At 53.0% G+C, this 20254-nt stretch overlaps 1 protein-coding gene across 1 annotated transcript in view; it reads right to left on the minus strand.

The window, feature by feature from the left end:
• GRIK4 (glutamate ionotropic receptor kainate type subunit 4) overlaps positions 1–16346 on the minus strand; it is a 179593-nt gene extending 163247 nt beyond the window's left edge. The window contains exon 1 of the mRNA XM_032133828.1: positions 15506–16346. The gene's annotated coding sequence lies outside the window, so the exon portion shown is untranslated. The remainder of the gene's footprint in view (positions 1–15505) is intronic.
• Positions 16347–20254: the final 3908 nt, after the last annotated feature.

Consider the following 20254-nt stretch of genomic DNA (forward strand, 5'->3'; position numbering starts at 1 on the left):
CTTTTTCTTTTCTTTTTTTTGCCTTCCAGAGCCCTGAGAGCCTTGAGATAATGACGTTTTCACATAACACCCATCTCAATTTACATAAATCTGCTCAGGAAGGATGGACTGCACATCACAGGGAGCAGAGCCACTCCCAAAAAATCCTTCCCTGTGAGGGTGGGGAAGCCCTGGCACAGGATGCCCAGAGAAGCTGTGGCTTCTGGGAGCTTCTGTGGATCCCTGGAAGTGCCCAAGGCCAGGCTGGACAGGGTTTGGACCAACCTGGGACAGTGGAAGGTGTCCCTGCCCATGGCAGGGATGGTACTGGACGAGCTTTAAGGTCCTTTCCAACCCAAACCACTGTTATTCTATAATTACCACTATCTCTAATTAACCATGGACTAAAAAAGGCCAAAAAAATTCATCTCAATCCCCAACAAGGAGACCTCTACTTGTTGCTGAAAGCCTGACCAGTGATCAGGAGCTTCAGATGACTTTCCTGAGGTCAGATGCCAGAGCTACGAATTAAACCTGAATCTGCGCATTATTGTCAACAGTGGCACAGGCTGCTCGGTGGCCACAAGGCTGAAACAAAGCACTGAGAAACAGCCAGGAAACCCCAAATTCCCCGTCCTCAGGGCTCTGCCAGCCCCAGAACCAGGCAGAGGTTGAGTTTAGGGCTGTCTGTGTGGGGAGAAAGGCTGGCACGGGGCAGTGCCGCTGTGACACTGATGGAGGAACCGTGGGAAGCCAGCAGTAAATGAAGAGCTCTGTTAGTCCTGCCGTCCGTCCAACAAGCTCAATCCTTCCAAGCCATTTGTCTAATCTGTTCTTTAAAACCTCCAGTGACAGATCCTCTGCAAACTCCCTTAGCAATCTATTTTAGCTCTTCACTATTTTTACTGTTCAACAACATTTCCCGATGTCCAGCCTCAATTTTTCTTGCTGCAATTTCTGCTGTTGAGAGGAGTTCATTCTCTCTCTTTCTTTGGAGATTGTTTCTCTTTGATTCCTGGGGGCTTGTGTTCAGATTTCCAGGCCTTAATAAATCAAACATTACAGCACAGAACTGATGGCCCAGCTTATCTGAGCTGCCCTGTGCAAGCCCAGCTCGGGAATTTGCTGCTGCTGAATCGCCAGCCAGACCTTTTCAGATGGCTCAGCACAAACAGGAGCTCTGCGGGTCAGAACCCCAAACTGGCAACCAAAATGTAACAGGGACAGCCAGATCTCTAAAGCCCTGATTCTCCCTTGCACAGAGACCCCAGCACCCAGATCTGGGCACCCAAAGCAGCAGTTTCTGTTTCAGACACGTTAATTACCTTCAGAGACGCCACAGTTCAAAGGTGGGTTTTGTGCCCAAACTGCAGATGAGAGCTCCCACCTTTGAAACATCGCCCTGTGGCCTTGGGAAAGCAGAGGAGAGGGAAGCCGTGCCCTGCCAGAGCTGTGCTGGGACCTGGCAGCCCCCGGCCAGGGCCAAGGCCACACAAACGAGGTGTTAAACAGAGGAATGGATGGGGGGAAAAAACAGGAACATGCAAATGGAAAGCAAAATGGGAAGCAAATGGAAAACGAGCAAAGCTCTCCCAGTAACCACAACCAGCGAGGGGCACAACCTCACACCTGCAAACTGGGGAGCAACAGCCCTGCTCCCAAGCCCTCCTTACACACAGGTTTCCCTCTCTGTCCACCCCAGAGCAGGAAACGAGCGCTGTGGGGAGAAGGGAGCTGCCTGCATCTCACCCAGGGACAAATGGAGCGGCTTTGCTGATCCCAAGGTGGGCCTTGCCCCGATCCATCAGCCCATCTGGGTCACTGCGTGCTCCAACACAGGGCAGAGCCGTGGCCTCCAGCCTTGGCTGGCCCCAAACACCAACTGCAGGGCCAGCTGTGTGTCCTGCAGTGTTCTGCGCATCCCTGGACCCCTCCCAGCATCCCCACAACCCCAGGGGCACCGGGGCAGCACAGCAGGCACCACCCAGCTCCTGCCATGGCTTGGCTGTGTTGCCATGGCCTCGGTGGCAGAGCCACCAACACAGCGCTGCCTGCAGCTCCAGCAGTGCCCGAACACCAACAGGATCATCCCAGAGCTCCCTCACCACAGCAGGGGCAGGAACGAGCCCTCAGCACCTCTCTTTACATCATTCTCCTGTTTAATGACATTTTTACCACTGCTCAGCACTTCTGCCTGTCCTGCAGCCTCCCGGGGCCATCCCTGGGGACAGGGACACCCCCACTGCTCCTAGAGCAGCCAGCCCTGCCTGGATTTCCCATGCCCAACACCACAGGGACCACGGGACTCAGGGGTTCATCACCCTCACAGAAGGTGGGAAAAGGAAACAAGGCAGCCAACTTTCCTCCCCACTGTCTGTGCCAGAGGTGCTGCCACACACACAGAGCACCCTGCCACCGCCTGCTTGGCTGCACAGAGCTGGAATCCGGGGATTGCCTCCTTCAGAACCCTCCCCTCCCCTTTTCCATCCTTCCAGACCACTCCATAACGCCCTTACAGCCCCGGAGTCGCTCCTTTATCTCACTTTAGTCCATCCGACCTTCTTTTCCCTCCTTCTCCCAGGAAGGATGGGGCAGCAGCTCCCAACTAATCACCTGAGACATTAACAAAAGCAGATGCAATTATTTGCAAGCCCTGCTCCCCTGATGAATTCCCTCCTGTGCCTCCGCAGGCTGTACCCATTTGTTCCCTGCCTTTTGCTCCCAGATCCCATAAAGAACTTTTCCCTGTCATCATTAGGGCTGGTGCCTTTTTGTATTCACTGAGTAACTGCTCCCAGTGGCTCCACATTAAACAAAAAAATAAAATAAAATCCATGTAACTTGATTTCAGTTGCAAAATAACAATACCCCAAACACAGAACAATTCTCCTGGACAGGAATGGAAACATGACAGGAAAACACAGAAACCCCAGCACATCTCGTTCTGCCAGGCCAGTACCACACCAATCACATCTCCCTGCTGTTTAAATTAAGGAGCGGCATCCACACTTAGGAAAAAAAAAAACCAAAAAAGCAGAACATGCACAGCAGCTGGTTTGATAATTCTCAGCCGTTTCCCCAATAATTAGAGGTTTTAGATGCTCTAACAAGGCGAGCACCGGTTCCACCCATGGGGCAAAGTTCAGGAGGAGAAGCTGGAGGAAAGTGAACAAAAAAAATGTGCAGTGAATTAAAATTCAGCAGCTCGTCATCTCCGTGGGAACACCCAAGTACACAAGACAACAGCTTCCTTTAATTAAAAAAAGACTCATCTCAATCTGTTTTCCACAGTCTTTTTTTTTTCCTTCTTCTTCTTCTTTTTAGGAAGGGCATTTGAAATTTTTAATAGAAATTCACAGCTGCTCGTCCAAAGCTACCTGTTTCCACACCTCCAATTATTCACAGTTAAGAAGGGCAAAACAGGGTCAGAGGAAGCCAAATTGCCACTCGTCCCTTCTGAGCCTCCAGATCCATTGTTCTTGGAGGAGGGAGTGGAAGGAAGAGGGAGTCAAACATCCACCTGCTCTTCCCAACACCGCCCAGACCCCAAAGGGTATCCCACTGAACCCAGCTTGTCCATCATTCTAAAACTGAGCTTCACAGATGTTTTTTAAGCTGAATTTAGCTCAGCAAGCTGCCCAGCTGTGTTGTATGAGCCAGAGAGAATTATTTATTTAAAATACCCTTAGCTCCCCTCCTGGTTTTTTTTTTTTTTGGTGCCTTCCCAGGGCTGCCTGATTTCTGAAATGCTCAGTGCCAGGGAAGAATCAGCTCAGCCAGAGTTGGGGGCACGGGGATGTGACCAAACAGATGGCACGACACAGCCTGGGTCAGCTGCTGAGCTCCTCGGCGTGGAAGACAAAGCCTTGTGCAAGAGAGGCAGAGAGAGAGAAAAACCACGGCAGCAAGGAGGCAGAAATAACTCAAGTGTCCCCAGAGCAGGTGCAGGTCCTGCCTGTGACCTTGGTAAAACACTCAGGGCTAAACTGAGAACAGAAATGATCCCAGACAGGGCATCCTGCTGGGAACAGGGACAGCAGGGACACCAAGGGGACAATGACCCTCCCACTGTGGCACCAGCACAGACCCTGACAAGTTCAAGGCTTCAGAGCTTCCCTTGAGCAGAAGTTCATCCCTTCCCCAGGAAGGATTCATTTCTTCACCACACTGGAGCTGTTCATGGAAGCACAAACACGCCAGTAATGGAAATAAAATGAGCTGGAAACCTTCCTGCCACGTCTCCAGGAGAAGGCAGCACATTTCCTCCCACCCTGCCATCCCTCAGGAGTCCTGGTGGCCCCATAAAACACAGCCCCACTCAGTCAAGGATTGCCAGGATACAGCATGGGGATGGCACTCCAGCAGAGGATGCACTCATTAGAAAGAGCGTTGAATAACAAAAAGATTTGGGTTGGAAGGGATTTAAAATCATCCCATAGGCTGGGACACATCCCACAAGCCCAGGCTGCTGCAAGCACATCCAACCTGGCCTTGAAGCACCACTCCAGCTTTAAACTTTTCAATCATCCCCTCAACTCCTGAAATTCCCAAATCACCCCCTCCTGGTCTGGGGGGAAAAAGGAGGCACAACTTCCCAGCTTCCCACCGAAAGCACCGACTCTGCGGCACCAAATCATGGGAAAGGAAAAATAAACCACTAAAAATCCCTTTGAAGCAGCTTAAGTGTCCACTCCACAACAGGCTGCAGCAAAACTCTTCATTAGTCATGGCTGGCAAACTCGAGAGGAATAAAAGGAACCAATGAGTAATGCAACACCATAAAAATACAACAACCTCGATAACAGCAAAATCAAAACCCAGCTCAAAACCCTCCACGTAAACAAAGCTACAGAACCAGGGAGGGCTCGAGCCGAGGTAATACAGCCCGAAATTCCATCTGCATAAGTGCATTTGGAGCATTCCACCCATCCAGAGCAGCTTGGAAATGGTGGGTTTCTCACCCTGACATATGCACTAATGCACGGGTACAACCATCATCTCCCTCGTCTCGGCAATCCCTGCCAGGAATTGCCACTCCAGGAAGGAGCAGGTGAGGGGTAGTGGCTCTATCAAGCATATGTGACAGCTCTAAAAGCTGCATTTATGCAAGCAAATGGAGCAGAGCAGCTGCACTGCATTAACACCGATGCCTGCAAATGGGACTCGGATATTTTTGTGACTGGAAATCTGCTCAAGGAGAAAAGTGCTCCGAGTTCTGCCTTCAGAGCAGCATTTCCAGCTCCTCTAGCATCATCCCATGGTAATCTGCCACATTCCAGGAGCACAGGCTTGTCCATGCTTTACAGGCAGAGAAAAATGAGGAGTGAGAGTGTCCCTCACCAAAAAACCCAGCCCGGAGAGAACAACTCCAACCCCTGCAATTCCCAGCAGGATGGACCCTGCAGACAACTGAAACCACACAGACTCCATCCATGACCTCAGCTAAGGCCTATAAAGAAGGATTTGCTCATTCAGCTCAGGATCTGACCATTCAACTCAGGATTTCTGACCTGTTGCTCAAAGTCCCCAGCAAGAGAATCTCCACCTCACCAGGCTGATGGAAAACAAGTTTCTGGTTTCTTGTGGCCCTCAAGACAAGGTTAAAGCTGCCCATTGCCAAAAACTGAATGGACAGAATGAGTCTAACGTATATATTTACATTTCTTAAGCCACTTTCCTACTTCTGAAGGTCACCTGTGGATTGAAACTTGGGCAATGCTTTCAACTCTGCAACAGCTGCAATAAACCCTGCAGGATTTTCCTCTTGACATGATGATGCTCCCAGAGACCAGAGAACCGTGGAGTAAATTCTTATATAATATGATAATTGACTTGGTCTCCAAAGGATAAGCATGTCAAGATCCTAAAAATCATTTTTTCCCTTACCAATGCAATAAAGATGTGATTGAAAATGTCGTGTTCTGGGTCTATGAGCAATATTCTCATAACTCATCATCTAAAACAAATTGTTCTTTCATTTGTACAAGTTAGAGGAGATTCCAAGTCAGACAAGCTGAAGGCAGGAGTTTAAACAGATTCTGCATGGCAGAAGGAATATTAATTTCTGTCCCCCCTACATAAATGTTAAATCACAGTTTCTCACCTAGGGTTAATTAATCTTCCCAAAGGTGCTCCAGCCCCCCAAACACATGCCAGGAAGATCTTTCACACCAGGAAAGCCCCACCACAAATCTTAGAGCTCTGCTGCAAGATCTGGCAGGGAAGGAGCGATTGAATATGCAGAACTGCACCACGAGCCTCGTTCTTTGAGGGAAAATGCAATTACTCCGGACACGTTGGATCACGGGGCGGGTGTGGGAGAGGAGCCGCGTTTGGTGCTGGGGATTACTGGGATGTGCTGCCAGCTCCTCGGCTGGGTCAGAGGAGGACTTGGAGGACTCAAGGACGTGTGGAGCCCGTGCTGCGCTCATCCCTCCTGCTCCAGCTCTCCTTGGTGCGTCCTGCACAGGAACCTCCCACACCTGAACGCTCCCGGCCCCCGCAGGGAGCCCGAGCAGCTTCCCTGGAACACAAAAAGGCCCTGACAAGTCTCCAGTGGAAGGATGAGGCAGAGTCCGCGATTACCTGATTACAGAGCCATTTACATAACAGACACCATTACAGAGAAAGCTTTTGGCTTTTCCTTCCCCACCTCTGTTCCCATAAAACACCATTCACTCCCATAATTGAACCTCCGGCAACAAAGAACCTCTAATGAACAGAGCAATTTCTGGGGGAACTCAGACCCTAAATCCAGGCAGACAACAGCTCCTGGACCGAGTTCAAACACATCCCCTGCTTAAATTCTTGTCTAGGGCCACTTAAAAACCCTGAAGTATTAAAGCATTAGAGGTACTTGGGAGAGAACAAGGATAGTGTGCAGGCTGAGCTGGCTCCAAAGAGGAGGAGATGATGCTAATTATCCAGCTGGTAAAATGGAATCACTAGGGGGAAGAAAAGAACAGCCAAGCCGGCTCCTGGTGCAAGAGCAGCTCTGTTTAATCAGGGGTAGGGCACCCGCCCGAGAGGAGCAGAATTACATCAGGGTGGTGACAGACAATCAATGAACACTCAATTAACACTTACAATATTACTAACTTAAGCGAAACGTGGTTTTGCAAATGGCAATCTCTCCTTTGTAATGATACAGCCCTAATTTAATTTTCTTCAGCGCACCAGCACCAAGCAGGGAAAGAAAAAGAATGAGGTGCCACCCTCTGAAAGGGAATATCCTTCAATTCTGCAAAGAGCTGAGTCAAAGTGGGGGAAGGAGACAAGGCAAGGCTGTGGGATGCCCACCTGGAATCACTTTCCATCGGGAAGAGGGGAGGCAGCACTGGCTAAACCTCCCTGTCCCAATCCCTGGTGAAGCTGGGGTTGTTTCCAGCTGCATTTTCTTGCCGCTGCTCCTTCCCCGCTCCCACCTCGCTCTGCAGCTTTAAGGTTGGTGAGGTAAGAGGGGAAAGTAACCTTCCAGAGCGGCCCCGTGCCCTAATTAACATGCCAACCACCCACCGAACGGTAATGATGCCTCTTAATCTTTCTCCCTGGGTCTGCTGAGCACCTCTCGGGTGGTGGCAGAGAGGATTTGTGGCTGCAGCATCCTGTGTGTCTGTGCAGGAGGCTCGGGAGGTTGGTGAATCTCATGGGACAGCGAGAGCAAAGTGGGTCTGAGGAAAGCAGAACCCTCCAGCCACCCTGAACACATCCAAATGGGCCTGTTCCAGTCTCAAAAGCCGTGGGAAAAGGGGATTTTTTAAGTGGGTAAGCCCTACACATGGGCTCAGCTGTCAGCAACCCAATCCCTTCTACACTACAGCCCAAAGCCCTGCTGGATTTTCCATCCCCGCTCTCCCCCACATCAGAAAAAAAAAAAAACATTCATAACATAACGAAAGATGTGAAGGGCAATAATGACCATTTTGAAAACCTTGTTTGAGTTGTGACTGACTCATGCTGAGCTTTTCCCACTCCAAACCTGCAGTTGACCTAAAAGAGCGCTGGCAAGATGTATCATTTCAATTTAAAAAACAGCAAATGCACCAAGTCCGGGGTAATTTGCTCCTGTGCTTAAATAGAAAGTTGTACAAAAACAAAACATGGCTTTTTCTTGTCTGGGTTTATCCAGCCTGAGCACCCAGCCACAGAAGCACGGCCTGCCTGCGAACCCTTGCCCAGCAGAAGTCTCCTCCCCTGCTTAAGTCCTCATGGACAACAATCAAATCACTCCCTCTCGTGAGAAGCAGCAGACTGGGCTCAGTCTCTCTCCAGCCTGTTTTACAGACCTCACATCCCTGTGGCTCTCCCCTTATCTCCCTCCAGTTTGCCAACATCATTTTTAAGGTATAGATACCAGGGCTGCACACAATGCTCTTCCTGCTTGTATTCATTATTTCTCTGCTTAGACAGCCCGAGATAGCATTAGCACTGCTGAGGATTCACAGCACAGCACAAGACCAGCCAGTTATTGATAAGATAATGAAATTAAGCTCCTGCTTCTCACCTTGATGTGGCGGCTCCCGGGGTTTCCTTTTGCCAAGTGTGGGTTTTACTCCCCTCTCTCGTTAACGTGGATTAGTAAATTATCACAGGGGCTGCCTGTGCGCTCACTCCCTTTATAAACCCAGGGAACTGGCTAAACCCTGCACCCTCACACCCATCCGTGTGGCAACACGGAAAACCTTGGCTCAGAGGTGCTGCAGACACCCCAAAATCCAATGGTTGCTATCAGAATTCCGGGCTGGAAGAGGGGAGGCACTACCCAGACACAGCCACAGGTCCTGGTGGCTTTGTGCTGCTGCAGCAAAGCCCCATCCTGGGAGCCAAACGAGCTCCAGCATCCCAATCCCAGCACTGCCAGGCTCTCCCTGCTCCTGCCAGGATCGACTCTACCACACCAGGACCATGGCATTTCCACCAGAGCATCTCCCACGACGCAGCACCAGGTCCGGCGCAGCTCACGCCAGAGCCTCCTTCCCAAGACATGCTCCCACTTCCCTGACTCCAGCGGGATTTTGGGAGCCAGGAAAGGCCCTGGGCCCACTCTCCCCGGCCCCGAGGAGCGGTTTGGGCAGTGCTGCCAGCACGTTGCAGGCTCGCAGACACCAGATGGAAACTGCAAACTCATCCGGCGCTCCGAGGGATCCGCACCCAGGGGTTTGCTCCGAGCAGCTTCCCCTCTTCCCTGCCCCCAGCCCCACCAGTTGGGAGTTCATATGTCTGGATTTTCTCACCCACAGTCAGAAAAAAAATTTGTCATAGAAAATGTGCGAGCACTGACATCTTAAGACAAAAAAAGATGCAGATTTCTCAACTGTTCTCAGCACATTATGGAAATACATTCTCGGGGACTATTAAATATGGGATTATTGACTAGATGAGCAGCAGCTCAATGGACTGGCTGGCAAATATGTCTTTAGACAATTCTTAAAATGCAGATTAATTATCTAACAGACAAGAACATTTTTTTCCTACAGACTTTCTAATGATCTGTTGCATAAACAAACATCCAGACAGTTTTGTTTGCACTTGTGGTGGCTGCGATGTTCTTCAATACCTAAATAGTGACTGAGGAGACTTAAATCTTATTTAACACCCAGCAGGAACACAACAAAAGGCATGTCAGTCCAAATCACCGAAAACCACGTCTCCTGAGAGACCCTTGGGAGGTCCACCTGCCAAAAAGACCCCGTTTCCCAAACACCAAACTCCTGATATTCCACGGAGCATTAAATTCCTTCCGTGTTTATGCCATTGAAACAACTGCATCGATGTCCATCATTTAACCACCCAGCCCCTTTGGAAATGAGCAAGGCATGTTAGACTAAAGAGATATTTTTCAACACTCTGCAGGCTCAGGAAAATATCCCTGCTGCCCATCCATGGTGGAATTCCATTTGAAAGAACGAGGTTGAAGTTGGGGGAACCAACTTCAGTTCCAACTTCAGTTGCACTGATTTCTGCCCTCAGCCTGCAGATTCCTTCTAACCTGGTCAGGCAGAATTTAGAAATCCCATCTTGATTTCCAGTTTGTCATGGATACAACACGGAGCACAGTGGTCATTTCCTCACTAAAGGTAATTAACTTGTTATTTGTCAGCTGTGCCTCCAGCTCCCAAGCACCCCGCTCCTCGCTGCCTTTCGTGATCAGTTCAAACGCTGTTGGGTATCAAACCCAATGCAAAGCGAGTGTGAAACATTATTATTCCAGCTTCACACCCACTTTCCCTCGGTGTGAACAATAATGCAAACTGCGAGACAGTGATGAATGGGACCTGGAGAGGACCAGATGCTCCGTGAGCATCAGCACAGGCTCTGCCCCAAACGTTTCCCAGGCTAAAAAGAGATGTGATAGCTCTCAGAGCTGCACACACAATCCTGAACAGCAGTCAGGAGGTGGGGCAGGAAACGGGAAATAAACAGAGAGCAAACAAGAAAATAGCGAGGGCAAACAGTGAATAACGAGAGCGGGTAGAATAACAGATATCTCAATCAACCTCTTTTTTGGGGTGAAAAAGGCAGTTTTGGCACATGGAACAGTTTGCAGATCAGCAGTGGCTGCAATGAACTGAGTTTACAGCCCCTGGCTCAGCCACTTCCCCCGAGCCAGGCCACGTTTAGAGCGGCTCTCTCAGACACAGCAGCAATTTGCTGCTTCATCACAGCCTGCGAAGGGAAAGCTGCCCGGCGTGAATCCCACACAGACTCCAACATCAGTGACAGGGAGCCCTTGCAGTCCCCGTGTCTCTGAGCAGGGACAGAGAGCCATCAACCAAACCTTCAGCATCAAAACCCCACGCATTCCTTCCAAATGCATCAGCTCCTGTCATCCAGCTAAAAACTCCGTGGTTTGCAGCAGAAGGTTCACACAAAGGTCAAGGCTGAACAAGGGGTGTTCAGGAACCCATCCCCTGCTGAGGGGCACAGATTATCTTTGCTCTCAGACTCTGCTGTAGGAAGGGGGGAGAGGGCACAGAGAGACGCAGGGAAAGTTGATTTTCTGCTGAAGCAGCTGAGGTGTGATCACACAGCTCATCAGGCTGTGAGATTCACGACAAAAAAACTGCTCCAGCAAGAGCCAGGCGAGGACCCAGGGATGCTCCCAGGGGGAACTGGTGTCACACAGCACGGGGAGAGCTGTTCCCCACCAGTTGTTCTCCTCTTCTCCGACACAGACATTGTAACAGTCCCCAGAAAGGTAAAAAAACTGCTTTTTAAAAATAGCAAACTCTTTAAGGAGCTGAGCACATGCCTGAGTGGGTGGGAAATTAGTGTTATTATTATGACTTCGTGCTCACAGGGTCTGAGACCTCAGATGACTTGTTTGTGCCCCGAACGGGTTTTTGCAGACTCATTATAAACCCTGGCAAAGAGGGGTTTGTAAGGTCACAGGAGAATTTCCATTAGCTGGAGCCTGGCCGGGGATTGCCAGCATGATCTATGTCTCCCATTTATGCATATGCAGGGAGGCCAAGAGGAAGATCCTCTGCTTTATTTCCACATCACTGTGCTGCTGCTGAGCTCACCAAATAAACAAACTCAAAAGCCAGTGGGGAAGGGGGGGGGGGGGGAGGAACAGGAAAAAACCAAAAAAAAAACAACCAACCCCGTGCCTGGCTGTCTCCCTCATGAAGGATGCAAATAAATTCTGCAGACTTTCAAGTCAGGAGATCTCAGCAGAGCTGCAAATCCCCCAGTGCTGGATGGCTCGGCAGGTGAGGCACTGTGTGGGGACTGCGCTACAGAGCTGCTCCCGTGCAAAGGGTGCAGGGAATAAATGTTGTTATCTGGATGAGAGCTGGCTCAGGGAGGCACAATCCAGCAGGAACAGAACCCTCTGGGGTCTCCAGCAGGAACAGAACCCTCTGGGGTCTCCAGCAGGAACAGAACCCTCTGGGCTCTCCAGCCCCCCTCCCAGCACTGAGGGACCACAGGCTCTGCAAAGGCTGCGCTTCAAACACGGAACAGCCCCAAGGGTTGGAGGTGCCATGGATCTGGACAGGGTGTCTTGGCTCCTTCATCCCTGATCCATCATCTACCCCCTTGGAAAATCCAGGAGATGGTCCCACCAGGAGGTCAGGACTCAGCAAAGTTCCCCTTGATTGATTCCAAGGCAGCAAATCCAGCGGGATGCTGGCACAGTCCAGACACCCACAGCCCCTGCTCCAGCAGCAGCAAATCCCTGGCCTGGGAGGCTTTGGGAAGAGCAGATGTCACTGCAGAGCCCTCTCCGAACCACACAGACATGGAGAGAGCACTGTTTGCCCCAGCAGAGCATCTCCTGGGGCTCCCTGGCACCTGCAGCTCATCCACACAGCCCCAGGACCTCATCAGCTGCACACAAACCAGACCAGTTCCTCGTGTCCCTGCACGTTCTCCTGCTAGAATCCCACAGAATCACCCAGGCTCTGTTATCAGGGAAGGATTCACTCAGATCTTCCGGTTTTTTCACATGCTCAAATCTGAGTTACACCAACTGCTGCTGCGGTGGCCGAGCTGCCTCACGCTCCAACCCAGCAGCTTTCCCTCTCAATTCTCGCAAAAGCAACCCCTTTCTGTGAGCATATTCACTCTCCCTAACCCAGCTCTGATCCATTTCCACCTCCAGATCATTAAAGATAATAAATAAGCCCAGCCTCAGTGTGAGGAGCCCTCACATAATCACATATCTACACTCCCATCAGCACTCGGCCATTACACTTCTGTTTTCTGCAGCTTAACTAGGAAAGCCAGCACTGAACTCTGCCCCTTATCCCACAGCTATTTATTGCCCACATATTTATTTCCTAAAATAGTCTCTTTTGGGTGGATTTAATGAAATATCCAAATAAATTGAGCCCATTGGAAGACGTTGAGCTTTTATTCCCTCAGCCTTAGGAAGGTCGGCTTCCCCACTGGGCACCCATCCTCTGCATATCAACTGTGGTGCTTTGACCCCCAGGGATAGACCACCCGAGTATTTGAGGGATAATCAGGCCCTCCCAGCAGGCACAGAAGACAAAACTCACCTGCCTGATATCCCAGCTCTTCCTCAGGTTTGGTTTCTGGACAGGCAGAGCGTGGCAAAAATCCCCGCTACATCCACCAGGTCCCTCTGCCCACTGAGGTTCCTGCCTCGGTAATGCCCGGGGCGGGGAGGGGAATGGAGGAGGAGGAGGAGGAGGAGGAGGAGGAGTTCTCCCGTTCTTGTTTACACCTGCTGCCATTTTACACCTGATTTACCTCAGATCTACTGATTTACAGCACCCTGGCTCCATTCCTCCCTCTCTGAACAATCCAATCCCTGCTAATTCACCGCAGCTGGGCACTGCCAGCTCTGTCCTGCCCAGCAGCCACTCCCTGTGACCCGCATGGAAACGATCCTGGTTTATCCTCAGGAAGGTGTCCCTGCCCATGGAATGAGATGAGTTTTAAGTTCCTTTCCAACCCAAACCATTCTAGGGCTCTACAATCTGCTCCTCACTACATTTTCCTCCTCCTTCATCACAACCAAGCCCCACATCCATTAGCAAACCAAACTTTCCAGAGGCACCAGGACAAACACAAAACTCCCTGTGTGTTACCAGCACAATCTGTCCTGGCAAGCTCCAGCCCATAAATGAAGTTATTATGGGGATCCTATCAACTGCTCCATTACCTCCTCACAGGTTTTATACCTTCTTTTATCTCTCCCCGTCCCCCATTTTCCCTCTCAGGGAACCCAGGACAGCGTTAGTGGCCGCCCTGAGGGGACAAAGTGGAGTTGGCAGCCTCCTGTGCACAGGCACGGCTCCAGCAATCCCACAGTCTCCTTTGCAGACAGTTTTCCATCCCTGCACAAAGCTTTCCTCGTGGAGCTGCTGGTACCCCACTGGTTCCTCCCTCAGGTCTAAGCAACACCCTCCAAGCTGTTCTCATCTTGCTCAGCCACTATTTCACTGCTCCTCCTGTTCACACACAGCAAAAGGTGCCTTGTTTTAACAGATTCCTCAGCTTTTATGAGCTGCCTTAGAAACCTCTTGCCCCAGAACAGAAAACATTTCTGAGGAGGCTTGCAAAACTTTTGTCTTGCCTTCTGCCTGCCTAGAAGCGTGAAAAATAAATAAAATCTGACCCCAACAAGTGCTGCTCACGAAGATCTCTCCCCAAAGTCAGGGAAAATCAATATCCACACCTCAGGAACATCAGCAAGCCTTTCAAAAGGGCAAGACATTGACTGGCTGCACATGTTCAGTGCTGAACAAAACCAGAAGAAAGCTTAAATCGCCTTCAAAGAAATGAAGTTTCTTGGAGCAGAGCATTGTCCTCTTCCTGCCTGGCCCAGCCATGCCTGACCCTAAGGACCCTTCCACCCACCCAAACATCACCCAGTGAAAACACCCAGCTTCTCCTCCAGCCAAGCCTTTCCTCTGGCCCTGCTTCACACGGAAAACCAGCAGGTTCCTCCGGGAGGAAGAGGGATGTGATCCCATGTGGCTCTTGTGGCAGAACACAGAGATCCCACATAAAATTCCCACCAGAATTTCCCGTACAATCAGCCAGGATTTAGCTGAAGATCCTCCCAGCTCCTGGGTGAGTTCGAGGTTCACTCATCAAGCAGGGACATCGATGTGAGCACACACACACACACACACAGATGAGATTTCCTGGCACACTGGAGCTTTCAGGACAGTTTGGAGGCAGCACTGCCCCTACCTTGCCTGGCTGCTGCTTTGATGAGCTCTTGGAAGCCCAGGTCCCTCAAATCCTTCCCCACTCATCCCCAGATTGCTGAGTGCTCCTTGGCATCGAGGTATCCAGACCTTTGCCAGCCCACAGGACTCCTTGGCTAATTTTCCTTGCACAGCTTGCAAAAGAAACCTCCAGCAAGAAACTTGCAGCAGCAGCAGCAGCATTTCTGTGCCTCTCAGAGCTGCAGGCAGCTGCTCCAGATCGCCCACTTAGATGTTCATGTCAGGGAGATGTTCATGTCTTTATCCCAAGATTTTGGGATAAAGCCCTTCATTTCGGGGTTCACCTTCCTCAGGCAGTCTGTTCCCACCCCACAGGAGCCAGACCACAAAGGGTTTAAGAGAAATGGCCATTTAAAGGAAGGAAGGAAGAAGAAAAAAAAAGAGCATTCTCCTTCCCTGCGCTGCCACTCTCTGCTCAGCACAGCCTGCCAGCAGCTCCCTCTTCCCCAAAATTCCAGGTGTCTCGTCCCAAGGTATTAATTCCTGCCAGGTGCAGGGGAAAGCTCCACCTGCGAACCTCAGAGAGCCACCCAGCAACTTTCCCAACTTCTGTCTCTGCTCATCAGGCCCAGCCCTGAAATGGAAACCAAGAGGGGAAGGTTCTGCCTCTCACCATCAATTTCTCCACGCAGATGGTTCCCTTCAAATCCACAGCTTCAGACCCATAAATACTGAAGCGGGCTCGCATGGAGGCACTTTAAACACGCCTTGGCGCGGTGGGAGCCTCACTGCAGATCGCTTCTCCCCCTCTGTGAAACAAGACTAACGCAAAGCACGGCAGGGAAGCCCCCGGCACGGCCACAGCCCCCTCCTACCTGCGAGCACACACGTCTGAGCGCCCAGGAGCTGGCGGCAGAGGCAGCTGCCGGCTGCTGTCAGCTCCTCAGCAGAGCCACAGACTCCTGGGGGATGCTCCTGGCTCTCTCCGATGCCGTAGACTCCCGACTCGCTGCCCAGGGAAGCGGGGAGGGCTCTGCTCCCGGCTGCCTGCAGCGCTCACATCCAGCCGGGATGTGGCTGCTGAGCCGCTGCCCGGAGGAAAGGCTGCCTTGCCTCGCCGAGACAAAGGGCTGGCTCCTGCTGGGGGGATCTCCCGTGGTGTGGGGGCTGCCGGAGCCCCGTCAGAGCGGCCGGGATGCGGTGGCAGAGCGGGCTGAGCTGTCCCTCAGCATCCCTCGCTAGCGGCAGGTCCCCGGGGAGGCGGGCACGGCGCTGGATCCTCCGGCCAGCAGCACCTCCCCGCGAAGGACACGCGTGTGGGGGACACAGCCAGCCCCAGCGGGGTCCAGTTAACTCCCCCAGGGCCACAGCCTCGAGGTCTCAATCCTACCAAGCGAGAGAATCCAGCCCCATGGATGGCGAGAGCCGAGCGCCACTTGCAGCATCTCTCACCTACGCAGAGCCCCGGCCCGAGCCGCAGCTAAGCCGGAGTTTGAGCATGAATCACCCGGAATAAAGTTAGGCCTAGGAAGAGGTTTCTGCATGGAGTTTCCCCCCACACTGCCCGGGATCGGCGCTGCCGGTTCAGGAGAGGAGTCTGTCAGCATCGGCCCCGCACGTCTGCGCACACAACGAGCGCCTCAGAGATCCTAACGCGAATCATCCCCGAGCACAACTCCGCACAAACGCCTCCCAGAACAAGGAACCTTTTCTTCCCCATCCAGAGCCTGAGCGAAATATGAGTTAAAGAGCATTTTCCTCGCTGCCTCCGAGCGTGGCACGCAGGCTGCGAGCGCAGCAACACCCGGGTCCGCGGGGAGCATCCCTGCCCGCCGCACGCTCCCGCACCCGGCAATCGCTCCCGGGTGATCCGCAGGAGTTGTAGCCACGCCGAGTGCCCCCCTCCCCGCGCTCTTTGAACTTCAGCTCTGCTAAGAGCCCGAGCGTGGCGTTTTTCAACTCTTGGTGCGCTAAAACACCGCAAAGGGCTGGTCCCAAAGTCCTTCAGCGAGTGCAGGAGGCGGTCGGGGGGCACCGGCTGTGCCCGGGAGGGGGGCTGAATGTGGCCGGGGGAGGGCTGGATGTGGCCGGGGAGGGGGGGGACTGAGTGCCAGCCAGGGGCACCGCCAGCCACCGGCAGCCAGCGAGCGGCGGCGGCTGCGGCTCCGAGCGCTCCCGGCCCCGCGGCTCCGCAGCGGCGGCCAGCGGCTCTGCCGAGCATCCCGCGGGGGTCCCGGGGAGCCGCGCCCGCCCCCCGCCCCGGCCGCCGTTCCCCCCCTCCGCCCCGCATCCCCCCATCGCTGCCCGCGGCTCGTACCTGGGCTGGGCTCTGCCCGCGGCTGCTCCGGCCCCGCTCCGGCAGCGGCGGCCGCGGGTCCCCGGCGGCGGGAGGGGGAACTGCAGGGGGCGGGGGGCGGCTGCCGGGGCACCGAGAGCGGCAGCGGCGGCGGCGGGGCCCCCCCGCGGGCAGGGGCGGCGAGGGAGCGAGCGGGGCGGGATGGAGGGATGCGGGGAGAGCAGGGAACTGAGGATGGGAGGGATGCGGGGAGAGCAGGGAACAGGAGATGGATCGAGGGATGCGGGGAGAGCAGGGGACTAAGGATGGGAGGGATGCGAGGAGAGCAGGGCAGGGTGGAGGGATGCGGGGCGAGGAGGAAGCCAAGGGTGGAAAGAGGACAGGCAGGATGGAGGAATGGAAGGAGGACAGGGCAGGATGGAAGGATGGAGGAATGGAAGGAGGACAGGGCAGGATGGAGGGATGCAGGGAGGACAGGGCAGGATGGAAGGATGGAGGAATGGAAGGAGGACAGGGCAGGATGGAAGGATGGAGGGAGGACAGGGCACTAAGCTGTGCCAGGGGAGGTTTAGGTTGGATCTCAGGGAAAGGTTCTTCCCCCAGAGGCTGCTGGGCACTGCCCAGGCTCCCCAGGGAATGGTCCCGGCCCCGAGGCTGCCAGAGCTCCAGGAGCGTTTGGACAGCGCTGCCAGGGATGCCCAGGGTGGGGTTGTTGGAGTGTCTGTGCAGGGCCTGGGGTTGGACTGGGTGATGCTGTGGGTCCCTCCCCACTCAGCCTGTTCTATGGTCTGATGATTCTAAGGACGGAGGGAGCACAAGAATCTGGGATGCAGGGGGCTGAGGAGGGAGGGCAGGGAGCAGGGTGACGCTGGAACTGTTGCTTCCAACAGTGACCGGCTTCCCTAAGCCTGGACTAAAGGCCCCAGATTGGGACAGTTGGGTTTGGGAAAGCTGCGCTTGCTCCCCACACATCCCAAATCCTCAACTGCTTTGGGATTCCCTGCCAGCACCCCGAGCCTCCGTCCATGCCCTCTCCTTCTCCCCTCCCTGAGAAGGACACAGGGCGAGATAATTTTGCTCCCAGCTGCTGAAATCTCCATGTTAAAGGTTAATCTCCTCCTGGTGTCCGGAACAGCAGCACAGGCTGGGAAAAGCCATCATCCAGCCCTGGGAAGCAGGAGTGGGACAGAGCCATCCCATGGTGTGAGGCTGGGAAACGCCAGGCAGGAGCCTGAGCCGTGTCCCTGTGCTGCTCCAGCCCTGCCTGCAGTGCTGCAGTCCTGTCCTCCTGCTTTTGTTTGTTTGTAACAGCGAGGAAAGCAAAGCTTTTAAACCATCAATTAATTGGACTCTTGCATTAAGAGCAATGAACTATTATTTGACAGAAATACATCTTCCCCCCTCCTGCTGAGAAGAAATAAGCTGGAGGAAAAGAATCAGCTTCACAGGAGAAAAATAAAACGCCTCTGCCTCAGAGACAAATTACTCATGAGATACACAGGTAACAGGCATGGGGTCTTTGAGCTCATCTCTTTTACACATCATTTCCCTCAGGACAACAGCTCCAAGTCAGTGGCTTTGTGACACATCCTCGGGCCACTGTCCCTGCCCAGCAGGCCATTCCCAGCGTTTGTTATTCCTGGAATTGATGAGCATTTCCCTCACCTGGGCTGCATCTGCTTCTAATTAATGTCAGTGGCCCTGCAGGTCCAGGTTCAGCCCTGCCTGGGTGAACAGAGGTTTGGCTGATGGGGCTGGGATTTCTCCTGGACCCAGAGCAGCCTCTGTGCCAGCTCCAGGAGAGGGACATGGATGGATCCCACCTCTTACCTCAGCTCTGACCACACCTGGGCAAGGCAGGGCTCCTCCATCCACCTTGATCCACATGGATTCTGCATCCTCCTCACAGCTCCCACCTTGTGCCACCACCCCACTCTCTTTTAGGTATTTTTTGCATGGTTCAGGTCCATCTCTGCAATGCCCTGGGTCCTTCATGCAATTATTGGAGCCTCAACCCTGCTGTTGTACACTTAGAAGGCAACTCAAGAGCTGGAAAACTAAAATTTCTCCAAAATCTCCAAAATCAGAGCAGAATCACAGAAGTTAAAGCACCCTGGCAGCCAACAGGGTGACCTGAAAGCAGGAATCCAGGGGAGACAGCTCCAGAAACTGCCTGCAAAGAAATCTGGTTTGGTTTGGGGGGGGAAAAAAAGCCAGGATTCTAACCACAAGAGAGAGGTTTCCAAAGTGCCTTCTGCTGGGAAGTGCTACGTGGGGAGAGGAGGGGGAGGGAAGGCACCCAGCGAGGTTTAAAATAGAGTTTGGTCATTTTATGAATGAGGTGATGTGACACAGTTCCCTGCCAAAGCTGGAGGGTTTGGTGGCCTAGAAAATCCCGTTTGGGGAAGGAGCTGTTGTTGATGTGAGGCTGCAAATCCAAGTGTTACGGAGGGTGTGGGATCCCGCTCACGCTCAGGGCACACAGAGGCAGAGAGGTGCTGAGGCTTCCAAAAGGCCTGGGGGGTGCTCGGGGCAGGGCTCTGGTCCCCCCCAGCCAGCCCTGGGTGCTCCTTCCCGGGGAATCGCTGCCAAGAGGCTCCCTGAGGTCAGCAAGGCACAGGAGGAGAGCAGCAGGACTGGGAAATGGAGTCCATTGTCCAAAACAGCAGCATAAACCCACGGTACCACTGCAGGTCCAGCTCAGTCCTGACCCAGATGTGTTTTGGGGGCTTAATCCAGACCCAAACACACCATGGGGTCTTAATCTAGACTCAAAACACTTTTTGGGGTCTCAGTCCAGACTCAAATACACTTCAGGGTCTCAATCCAGACCCAGGGCCTCAATCCAAACCCAAACACATTTTGGGGCCTCAGTATAGACCCAAACATGCTTTGGGGGCCTCAATCCAGACCCAGGGTCTCAATCCAGACCCAGGGCCTCAATCCAGACCCAAACACATTTTGGTGCCTCAATCCAGCCCCAAAATTCTTTCCCGAGCAGCAGGAGGGTGTAGGAGATCCTGTGGTGCTGCACCTGGCTGAATCTGCCCCAATTTCCCCAAACTCCAGGCTGTTTGTTCCGGGCAATAATCCCACAATAATCCCACACCTCCAGCTCCCAACATCCAGGAGAAAGAGCCCCCAGCAGTGCCCGCTGCTTCCCTCATGGCAGGTTATTCATCCGAGCAATTCAATTCTCTTTTCCCTCCCAGCTGCACAGAGAGGGGCTCTGATCTCAAACTGACGTGGAGGTGAGCAGTGAATCATTTAAAAACCTGCTACATTTATCTTCATGGGTGGCTGTGTTTCAGCAGAACTGTAAATAACA

Source organism: Corvus moneduloides, chromosome 25, assembly GCF_009650955.1.
Source record: "Corvus moneduloides isolate bCorMon1 chromosome 25, bCorMon1.pri, whole genome shotgun sequence".
Taxonomy (NCBI): Eukaryota; Metazoa; Chordata; class Aves; order Passeriformes; family Corvidae; genus Corvus; species Corvus moneduloides.